This window comes from Ostrea edulis, chromosome 6, assembly GCF_947568905.1.
Source record: "Ostrea edulis chromosome 6, xbOstEdul1.1, whole genome shotgun sequence".
In the NCBI taxonomy this organism is placed as follows: domain Eukaryota; kingdom Metazoa; phylum Mollusca; class Bivalvia; order Ostreida; family Ostreidae; genus Ostrea; species Ostrea edulis.
In genome coordinates, this window is record NC_079169.1 from 60631218 (window position 1) to 60643491 (window position 12274).

General features: G+C 34.2%; 1 long non-coding RNA gene across 1 annotated transcript in view; it reads right to left on the reverse strand.

Annotated features, from left to right (window-relative positions):
- LOC125647487 (uncharacterized) overlaps positions 1-11244 on the reverse strand; it is a 100960-nt gene extending 89716 nt beyond the window's left edge. Inside the window, exon 1 of the long non-coding RNA XR_007359977.2 lies at positions 11116-11244. This is a non-coding gene — a long non-coding RNA (uncharacterized LOC125647487). The remainder of the gene's footprint in view (positions 1-11115) is intronic.
- Positions 11245-12274: the final 1030 nt, after the last annotated feature.

Genomic DNA, 12274 nt, shown 5'->3' on the forward strand with positions numbered 1-12274 from the left:
ATATTGTAAAAGTAATTAAAACCCTACTTTCATTTTCCATAAACTACCCTGAAATAGCAAAAATGAGAGTACAGTGACGGATCTAAGCCAGTTTTCTTTTTTTGTAATGAAAACTAAGAAAATACGATATAAAGTAAATCCGTTGTTTATCGATGCTTGATTTTGATCTTATAGAAGAAATACTTTTAGCTAATTGTTGAGTAAATAAAATATGCCTGTTCGTTTCTTCAATCCGTGATTTTAGTCTGGCATCCGCCTTATGGAAGTTTCCAGAACGAGACAACATCACATACACTTAGATCTAGGTCTACAAGCATTCGCACATTTTCGGCAAGCCAATAAGTTGCGATTGGTTTACAACATGATCAGCATAAAATTGTGTAGGTGTTCAGTGTTAATTATATACTAATAATAGTTTTGACCTGACCCATATTTATCATTTTAAGAAGGTTTATGATTAGGTCTATATTACTTAAAGACATTTCATTCAAAGAAGGACACCCTCCTTTCCGAGACCAACGATCCGACACATCGATAAATTTATAAATACGATATTCATCTGATATTTTTTATTTTCTTAATTTTTTCCCATGATTATAGAAGTTACTTTTACGACTTTTTGTAATAATTCATTAATAGTTATTGATATGTACAAACACATAGAAAGGGCTCCGTGGCCGAGTGGTTACAGCATCGCGCTCAATATCACATGGCCTCTCACCTCTGGTCGGCGCGGTTCGAACCCCGCTCGCGCCGGTAAGTGATAAAGTTTCCCAGTTTACTTTCGGAAGGTCGGTGGTCTCTTCCCAGGTACATTGTATCTGGGTTCTCTCTTCCACCAATAAAATACTGGGCGCCATCAGATAGCTAAAAAATTGTTGAGTGTGGCGGAAAACAACAAACACATAAACAGAAAAAAGTTTTTATTTTGGTTGAACGTATTATGTAATGACACATATCTTAAAACTAAGGACGTCGAAAACTGTCCAATATGTCAAAGATCGAATGGTCTGGGACTGTTCTACATAGGAAGTGTGCGCCTTACAACTTTGGAAATTAGGTTGTACACCACTTGACAATGCCCAAGAGATCAGACCACTGTTTACAATATAGCAGGTTTTTTTCTGTTTTTCATTCATATAGATAAAACATTTTACCGAAATTAGGTTGTACACCACTTGACAATGCCCAAGAGATCAGACCACTGTTTACAATATAGCAGGTTTTTTCTCTGTTTTTCATTCATATAGTGCATTATGTTTACGGTTATTGCGTTTGGTGAGAAGAAACGGCGTGTATTCATAATTTTGCCCTTAAAGTGTCGCACTATAAACACACTGGTTTTGACTACGGATAACTCCGTTTACCTGATCACGATAGAGGGCTCACTGGCACGCTGTTTTTGGCTATATTTAGCTTCATAGTTATTTCGGATTTCAAAGATGTCGGTTGAGCATCACTGAAGAGACATTATTTGTCGAAATGCGCATCTGGTGCATCAAAATTGGTACCGTATAAGTTTTACATTATGACCCCTTGAAAATACGGATGTATATTTAATTGCTGTTACAAAATTTAGAAATTCATTTCAAAATTAAGGATTATCTCCCTCATGCATGGCTCTTATCCTTGGACGAATTTGGCTCCACTTTTTTGGCACGCTGTTTTTGGCTATATTTAGCTCTAAAACTTCATAGTTATTTCGGATTTCAAAGATGTCGGTTGAGCATCACTGAAGAGACATTATTTGTCGAAATGCACATCTGGTGCATCAAAATTGGTACCGTATAAGTTTTACATACTTACTCCTCATAGGCACCTGATCCCACCTCTGAAGTATCCAGGGGTCCGTGTTTGCCAAAACATCTATTTTGTATTGCTTATAGGAGTTGTGAGATGGATCTCTGTTCGTTATTTTCACCTTTCATTCGCAATACTGAGTTTCAAATTTTTAATTATGAACGACCGTTCATTTTGTCTTTGGTCAACTATTCAACATGACGGATTACAAATGCATTCGTAAAATCGTCATCTAATTTTCGGAGAGAGATAATTTATAATGCATAAGGAACATTTAAATTGGAGCACCAAGTGCATAACTTCCTAATAATCAAGTTTTATTTACTGTATATACTATCAATAAATATAACATAAGTAATGCACGCATTATTCAAAAATATTTTCAAATCCATTTGAATTATAGATATCGTGTAGTCAATTGTGTCAATTCATGTGTGCAACAATTCAAACACGCATGTTTAAAAACTGTAATACTATTTAATTGCGATTTCCCGATTCTAGAATATTATATATTTTGATATATTTATTTGAAACATCAGAGAGAGAGAGGGATACGAAATATTGTAAAGACATGGATATGTTTTGGGTATTATTTTTTCCATAGTACATATGTCTACCTAAACTCTTGTACAGCGAAACTTTTTCGCGGTAAATGTCAAATGAAAGAGATTAAGGTTAAAGAAAGATAGGACATAGGTCAAACACTCACGCACAATGTGACCGTATTTTTGTTCGATTCCTTTACCATAAAACGTTGTACGGTCGCTCTAATGGAGCTACGTGCTTTAATGGTCTATTGCGGTCTTCTCCTATCAATCGACACAAAAAATATTCCGAAGCTTTTAATTTTTATCTGACCACATGTCTGCTATTGTGAATGGTTCGCGAGGGTGATAAAATCAATTTTCCTTATGAAGAAAACACATACATGTATTTGACTGCCAAAAAAAAAAAAAAAAAAAAATGAATTAACACATTCATTTGTAAAACGGCTTTATACAAGACATCCTTTCTTATCCCGATGTAACAAAATATATCTCTTTCTCTCACACAAAGAGAGAACACAGAGAGAAATCAACTCTACATTGTTACTTTCTCCTGCCCATATCTGGGGTTGAACTCGCAACCTGCGCAACCAGATCTACTAGCAGCGTGTCTGACCAGCGCGGTAGATTGCCCGACCATCAAAGGTTGCTTTCGGGGAGATAAAAAGCTCGCCACCATGTCACACGTTACGCAGTCATTGAAACTATTCATTTAAGATAGATTTAAGAGGATCATACAAGATACAAACTGCATTTGAAATATTTTATGCAAAACAGATAGCATTGAACTTTCAAATAAATACAACTGCCCTAAGTGAAGAAATATTTGATATAAAGCAGAGATATTCACTATTATATGGATACCAACTTCCGTTCCAACATTGTACCTGGGGTTGAACTCACGACCTCCTTTCATCGTGTGACCAGTACATGTACATTAGACCGCATATACACCAAATGTCAGAAAACATACACGCATCAATAGTTTTAGATTAAATAAGGAAACTATAACAATTAAACACTGGAATCATACGTAGATTGATGAATACTTTACACGTACATTGTAACGAAGTATCTGTCAGAGCAGAACTTTCGTAAAGAATGCTTTGCATGTTTCCAAAGTATACAAAATGATATGTGCTTTGTCTTTCTTGTGCTTATAGTGATTTCATATAATTTTAAAAGTTTGTTGGAAATGTTGCGATGATTAGCCACAATACGGATTCAAATCTAAGCCCCGATTAAAAAAAATATCGTTAATTAGTTAGGTATTCACGTGGTACAGTGACGCCACATGCGACCTTCTTCGATTTACTGATTTGTGAAAGAAGTGCTAGATATTTTTAAAAACTCAGCTTTCAGGGGCCAAATTTATTGATCATCATTCACCATGGACAACATTTATTTCAATGTTGACAAATTCTCCGAATCTTGCATGTTTTATCCACCAGTGCATACAAATAGCAATCGGATGTAAATACCTACATGTAGCGAGGAAAGCGAATATGAAATCGGCACTATTGCATGCGAGTAATGAAACAGTTTACATGGGTCGCTTTCTAAACACTATTTGGTAATGTTATTCCTTTAAGCACCTGTAATTGGCGGTTTTTGAGGGGTTTTTTTGGCTTTTTTTTTCAATAAACAGTGCAATAATTATTTAATTTTAGGATTAGACAAATTATGGTACGTTACATCGTTGACAACTAGGCTTACAAAATGTAAATCGTAATAAAGCAAATTTATTATTAGAATTATTTTGGAATTGTGATCTGCACATCATTAGAAAGTGGGAGTATTGCATTATACTGTATTTCATGTTAAGAGTTCATTTTTAAAATATGAAAGCATTATAATTCAATTTAAAGTTTGGAAATAAAATATTTCATAATTGAAAGTTAATTTTGATCTTTAAAATTTTTGTAAATCTATTAGTTGGTAGAAACTGGGAGCACAAGTTATATGTTGTTACAAGGTGAAGGTCAGTTGGTGCGAGTGTGTATTGAAGACCAGAACAGAATGCATATACTGTAGGCCTAGCGTTGATATAACCATTTTCTCACAGTTTAACTGGGTCTCTGTCCAACTGCTTTTTGAAAAATTACACAGAAACTTTTTATGGCTATATTTTGTCTTGTTTGCTTATCAAGGATTTTAATCAGTAGTGAACACTAAGCTGTACCTCTCCCCCGATACTTTGAAAAACGAAGTTATGTGCTACAATGTACATTATTGTTATCCATCGTGGTTTTATTTCCAGGTGTCTGTTGTATATTTGTTTTTACACTTTACTTCTGAAATTCTCTGTATTAATTGTATTATAACTTGGAGAAAATACTGAACATCAAATACAGCTATAACACGCACGAACACACCTCCTCAACCTTACAATTTCATGAAATGGAACATTTTTTTGGTGTTCTCTTTAAAATCGAAGAAAGTAAACTTTGCTTTATCATAGATAAAATACAACCCATTAAAACTTAGTATGATAAGGTAAGCTTTAAAGTGCACTGTTTGTTAAATTTTAATTACGTGAAGCTAAGGACCGGAATGTCAAGCACGCCCCCTTCCAGTGTAAAGGGAATAACCGCAAAAATATAGGCCATTGTCAGAGATGAAATCCATGAGTCATTAAATCTTTTACGTTGTGCATTAGTGTTTAGTCTTATGTTATGCCGTTCTTTACATACTTATTTTGGCTGTACTGATTACTCCGTTTTCCTGACCATGATATGAAGAAGACTCGCGTTGGGCGTGACTAGTCAGCAGGGGATGATTACTCCCTCTAGGCACCTGATACATGTAACACCTCTGGTGTTTCCAGGGGGTCCATGTTTATCCTGCTCTCAATTTTGTATTCTTTATAAGATTGATCAATGTTTGCTATTTTCGTCTTTTTCATATTTACTTTGTTTATTTTAATTAATTTATTATACTATTAGATCTGCCGCATGTGGTTGGAATGTTACCGTTTCTTATATGAGAAATGTAAGAAAGGGGATGTCAATTCTTTTTTGTTATGCTTGCAATATATAAGTCCCAAGATTTAGATTATCATCAAATCTTATTCGCATAACATATCAAGGAACATTAATTATGCAGTACAAAAACAAAAAATCTACAATTCTATTACTTTCATATCCATTATCCTTGTCACTCGGTAATGGAGGTCATCGGTCCAGGCGGAATAATAAAATGACTCATCTGGAGACATCTGTACCGGCATAATTACTCTCATGATAAACATATAAAAGATCGATTTATGAAATTCAACATTTTTACAGTCAGTTCTCGTCTTATTAACAATTAAAGAACCTTTAAATCTTCTTTTATGGAAAGCTTTAATAAGTGCTCTTACAAGTTAAACAAAATACATACGCGTTTCTGAGAGTTTTAATCAAGATTTGGAATTTAATATTGCATGACTGAAAAATAATGGGGAATGTTGAGACTACATTTGTTCTCGTATTTGGCTCTTGTATATTTTTCATCTACGTTTTTCCCCGAAGTTTGCTATTAATTTCTCTGTTAATCTAATGATCATTTATTATATCGTATGAAGAAACTAGAATTTGCGAAATTCTGACTTTAAACGAGACTGCTGAAACGCCTGCACCATTAGCGTGTTTGTTAGTAGCCTGTAGGCTTACAACAATACCAATTAGTAACTAGAGAACGTTTTTATGTCTCCCTAGCTCCCCAAATTGGAAGTGCTCCAAATGAAACTTCCCCCCTTAATGTACTGCATGATATGGAGGAGAAATCATCAGCAAGAACCACTATAACTTTAAGGACAACAATTGAATCCTCATGTCCCTGCAGTATGCACGTCTGCAAATGCCATTGAAGTATAGTAAAAAAAAAAATTCAAGTCTATCGGATAAGCCATATAGGAGGAGAAGTGTTCACATTTTAACATCCTCCACCCCTCTTAGATCCACTATAACCTTAAGGAAAATAATTGGATCCTGCTGTCCCGACAATATGCACATCTACAAATGGCAATGAAGCATTGTACAAAGTTCCAAATCTATCCAATATGTGATATAGGAGAAGTGTTCACGAAGATATTTTACTTCCTCCACCCCTCTTAAATCCACTATAACTTTTAGGAAAATATTTGAATCCTGTTGTCCCTTTAATATGCACATCTACAAATGACGATGAAGCATTGTACAAAGTGGCAAGTCTATCCGATAGGCCATATAGGGGGAGAAGCGTTCACAAGATTTCATGACAGACAGACGGACAGAAAGTACAAAAACAATGTCTCCCCCTGAAAGAGGGGAGACATAAAAATTGCCCTATAGTGATATGTACTAGTTTCTATATATATATATATATATATATATATATATATATATATATATATTCGCGTTGGACCCACAAGGGGCATCAAAGTGGCCCCCAGACTCCCTGGCTCATAAAGTTGCGCCGCCTAACCGCAATTCCTGGATTCGCCCCTGAGGTGTGTCCTCCGTTGAAGTTCTTCATAAAATAACAAATACGGGCCTAGTTATACCAACCAATCACCACTTCTTGGCTTGCGAATGGCCCGAGAATGTGCGATTACTTGTAGACATAAGCATCTATAGTGATGTAATGCCTCGTTCTTAGCGCTTCGTTCTGGAAATTTCTACAAGCTGATTCAAGACTAAAATCACAGATTGAAGAAACGAACAGGCATATTTTATTTATTCACAAATTGTCTAAACTTATTTCTTCTATAAGATCAAAATCAAGCATCGATAAACAACGGATTTACTCCATATTGTTTTGTATTGAGTTGTTATTAAAAAGAATTTTTTTTAGAACTGGCCTAGATCCGCCAAAGCGTGTCCGCCACTGTACTCTCAGTTTTGCTATTTCAGGGTTGTTTATCGAAACGAAAGTAGGTTTTTAATTAAATTTACTACATTAACTAATCAAGTAAGATTCTATTATAGCTTACGGACTTCACCTCACATATGGAATAATACTAAAGGTACAAGCAGTAACTCTGGAACAAGCTTTTCGGAGTTTATTGGCAAAAATTGTTAATTTATAAGTGTAGATATGTCCTCTAATGCTATTGATACTACATTGAAACGAAATGGATATTTAGAAGGAGGAGGTAGTCTTTTACCAATATCATAAATTTCATTATCCTTTGAGGTAAGGGTTTGGTTTCAGCGTGGTGCCAAACTTATTATAATGATTTGAAGGACTTCTTTAAGATGGCTGATACCGTATGTTTAAATGCATATTTAGGAATAACAGAAAAAGATGTACAAAATATGGTGAATTTTACAACCCCAAGGTTTTACCTCTAGGATGGATCCAAATTCGTCATATCGTTTAATGTTAATACATATATTGTATTATGTAAAGCCTTTCATCGGTGTATGAACTTTTGAGGGTATTGAAGTTTTAAGAACTCATCTTCTTTCATACTGTTGCTGAATATTAGAATTTAGCTTAGATATTCAGAACAGGAATTTATTTTCTCTAGATTTCATTGCTCTTGGAACTCAAGTGATACTTTAACTAGTACTCAGGTGACTGATAAGGCTTGTGGGCCTCTAGTTTATAAATAAAATTAATACTGTATGGAATGTATAGGTGTAATTTATCCCAATGATTTCTCAATGAAGTCCAAAACAGTGGTGGAAATTTGTGTAGAGTGGTATAGGGAAGAGTACTGTATTTCAATTTTTGAACATCATAGAAAATATACGAGTCCCTTATTTTTAGGAATTTCATATTTGTACTCATTACAACCACATTAAACCAAAAATATTAATCCATTTGTTTGTTGATATTAAGTGTCCTTAATCATGTTATATACTTGTGAAAAACTAAATTATTTGAATCAAGTAAGGCGTTAGGTAGCAATGCCACTAAATTTACCAGAATCTCGAATGTTTGTACAGAAGAAAGAATAAATTGGTAGATATCAAACTTTTGTGCTTCGGCTTCTCACAGCCGTAAATGGCAATCAATAATAGTTAAACAAGATAAACGCAAGAGATTACTGAATAATTTGCTTCTTGTATGGTTATATTGGTTACGTGAATCCTCTCTTAAACCACAAGGGCAAATGAAACTTTCAACATTTTTTCCTAAATAGATCATACTTCAAAATCAAGTTACAGATCAAGGTTGAATTTCGTCCTGATCTGTTGATTTTGCACGAAGTTATGCACAAACTTTGTTTGGGGAACATAATAACGTTATACCATCAGAACACATTAAAATAGAAGTAAATGAAAAGAATTCCACTGGCTGTCTCTGCCAACGTTAACGTGAAATAGAACAAAGGAGGGTAGGAGACAAGGATATTCCAACCGATGCCATGCCAAAAGGTCAGATTTATACCATACCAAAAGTCCAGATTTACACCATGCCAAAACGTCAGATTTATGCCATGCCAAAAGTTCAGATTAATAGATTGATACCATGTCAAAAAGTCAGATTTCTACCATGCCAAAAGGTCAGATTTATACCATGCATAAAGGTCAGATTTATACCATGCCAAAAGTTCAGATTTATATCATGCCAAAAGTTCAGATTTTTACCAATTCCAAAAGGTCAGATTTATACCATGCGAAAAGGTCAAATTTATACCATGCCAAAGGGCCATATTTATACCATGCCGAAAGGTCAGATTTACACCATGCCAAAAGGTCAGATTTATACCATGCGAAAATGTAAGATTCATACCATGCCGAAAGTCAGATTTACACCATGCCAAAAGGTCAGATTTACACCATGCCAAAAATTCAGATTTATACCATGCCAAAAGGTCAAATTTTTACCATGCCAAAGTGTCATATTTATACCATGCCGAAAGGTCAGGTTTACACCATGCCAAAAGGTCAGATTTATTCCATGCCAAAAGGTCAGAGTCAGATTTATACCATGCCAAAAGGTCAGAGTCAGATTTATACCATGCCAAAAGGTCAGATTTATTCATGCAACTAACAATCAATCAATCTTAAAGATTCTAATTTTCGCTAACTAAAGTATTCACAAAAAGGAATCATTTATCTTTTAAGAATTTTTGCATTAGAAACTATGTTCCAGCTCAGAAACATCTGCTTACAAACCTTCAGAAAGAAAGAAGACTGAAATGGGCTCTTGCCGCCAATTACAAGAATACCGGGAAAAGGTTTTATTTTTTGATGACAGTATTTCTAAGACGTACAATGACCAATAAGCAAATTGCGTTTGTAGAAGGAATTTTTTTTTTCATTCCAAATATTTACAATTCATGTGAAACACTCTATTTCTGTGAGCTGGAGATAATTGAATAACATAAATGGTGTTGGAGTTTCAAATTAAAATCATACAAAGGTGACCTAAATTCAGATCAATACCAGAAGATTTTGAAAGATGTAAATACATGTGTTTAGTATTTCCAAGAAATTAAATTCTTATTTCTACAAGATTTAGCACCGTGTCATAGCTCAGAAAACACACGAGAAGTTCTACAGCAAATTACTGATCATACATGTACACTTCCATGATCAGGGTCTCTTCATTTGGTGAACGTAATTGAAAACATTTGGGTAGAATAAAAGAAAAATCTTTAACAAAGTTTGTCAAGGACTTTTATGGAATATAATTTATCCCCATATGGAATGCACTTCAACGGGTGTGGTACTCAATCCTCAAGACAGTGCAAAAACTTAGTTCATATCATGTTAAGCAGGGTTAGAATAGGTCTTCAGAGCCCCCTTGCTTGTCGTAAGAAACGACTAAATGGGGCGGTACTTCGTATCAGACCACAACAAACCGAAGCCTTTTCTCTGAGCAGGTATGGCACAATAAAGATCCCTCCCTGCTAAGAGGCCATAAGCGCCAACCATAAGTCTAAAATTTTGCAGCCTTTCACCGACAATGGTGACGTCTCCACATGAGTGAAACAATTGTATTCCTGTAAATGTGGTATATTTTGTTAATATTGCTGTTTAGGCCATCTTTTGTTATGTACACATGTACGTCAATCGACCTATCAAAATTGCGTAGACCCGATCATTTTTCTCAGAATATTAAACTCTATTCGTTACCAGGAATATACTACATGTCGTTAACAATATCAATTTTTTGGAAATCGTTTCTTTCAGACGCCTTTTTTAGAATGACAGTTTGTTGCAATTTACAAACATTTAATCTACATGGATGACAATCATTCGCGCTGAGGTTAAACTTTGTTTCAGCAGCGTTTCAACGAGAGAGGATTCCCTTTAAAAGTATTATAAAACGGGTCTCGGTGAATAACACTAATTGTGAAATATGTAACAGTATTCTTGATGATATGTAAGTGATGGACGTAGAAAATCTGGTGTTAAAATTACAGAAAAGTTAATATTTGTCACAGAACTTGCTAGGCAGAGTTAGCGACTTTAAATTTGGACTTCTAGATAATGTCGGGACCGCGTGTTCAATCTTTTTCCCTTAATGGACGTATTTTAAATGTTAATTTCTTTTAAATAGAACTATATTATATAATATATATATGTATATAATATATATATATATATATATATATATATATATATATATGCATGCACCGGTACGTTGTATCATATTTTAAGAATTATTCCAAAGCCTATATTTAGATTTTTTTTTAAAAATTCAACCAGTGATTTGGTTTTCGCCTTTTCTGACATTTGATATTTTTTCGATACCATCGTATATTTTTCATTTTCTTAGAAATTTAATTTTTTAAAATAAGAATTTAATTCAGCTAAAAATATTTTGAATGCTTGTAAAGTTCACTCACCTTTTTATATATAGAAGTATCTCTCTAACCACTAAACACAGGAAAGCTCTTCGTTAATTTTTAAATTTATTGATGATGTAAAAGTCACAAAGGGATGGTGATGAATACGGCTGCCCCAAACTTCCGAAACAACTGTCTAATGACACGATTTGAGGCCACGATGCGCATTATATAACGTCGTTTTTCCATTAGCTCAAGGACCGTTAGAAAGTATTGAACATTAACCAAAAGGCTTCGTTGAAATCACAATAGGTTTCCAATTAGACATTATCTCTGGTTCTATTTGGATTAAATTTATGAATATGAAGCGATTAATGTCATCTACAGTATTCCATATGGGCAAGAGGGAAATGTAAGAAAAATCCAGCACTTAGATTTTGACGCCGACAAAGACAATGGGTGCTATACAGCAGAGTATTGGTTCAGGTTGATATTATAATACTCCATTAATATTTATAAGAAATGTATACAACAATTATTTTTCTATTACAAAGGAATTTCCTTTATAGAAATAACCTTTTCTGGTCAATGTAATAAAATGTAGATTTGTTTTAACTACTGATGTCCCTATAAAAAATCATATTCTTACGTTGGTTCTCTAATATTATAGATGACGATGACGAGAATTTTCCAACTTCTGAAGGTAAGTTTCCATGTTTCATCTCTCTCTCTCCCCCCCCCCCCTCTCTCTCTCAATAGATACATACCGGTAGATAGATCGATCGAATTTTGGTATTTATATATTTAGTGATCTCTCTTAACAATAATATATATATATATATATATATATATATAACGTAAAAAACGATTAGATACATTTGATACGACAGCATTACCCAGAAAACCTTATTGATGCTGGAATCCAACAAGCAGAAAAAAATTCCTATTTCAGAACATCGGAAAACCTGCCAAAAGGATACCAAAAAGAACAACAATGTGCCTTTCGTCGTCACACACAATCCAAGGAATCACAATATCTTAAATACAGCTAAACGATTTTTTCCAATTTTGGAACAATCCAACAGTATGAAAAATGTGCATGGTGAATTCCTCTCAAATTATTAACAGCCGACGTTAGGTACCATGCCTAAAAAATCCTAACTAGAACCAATTTCTCCCTGAATAAGGTCAAATACTTAAAAAAAAAAAATAGGGTGAC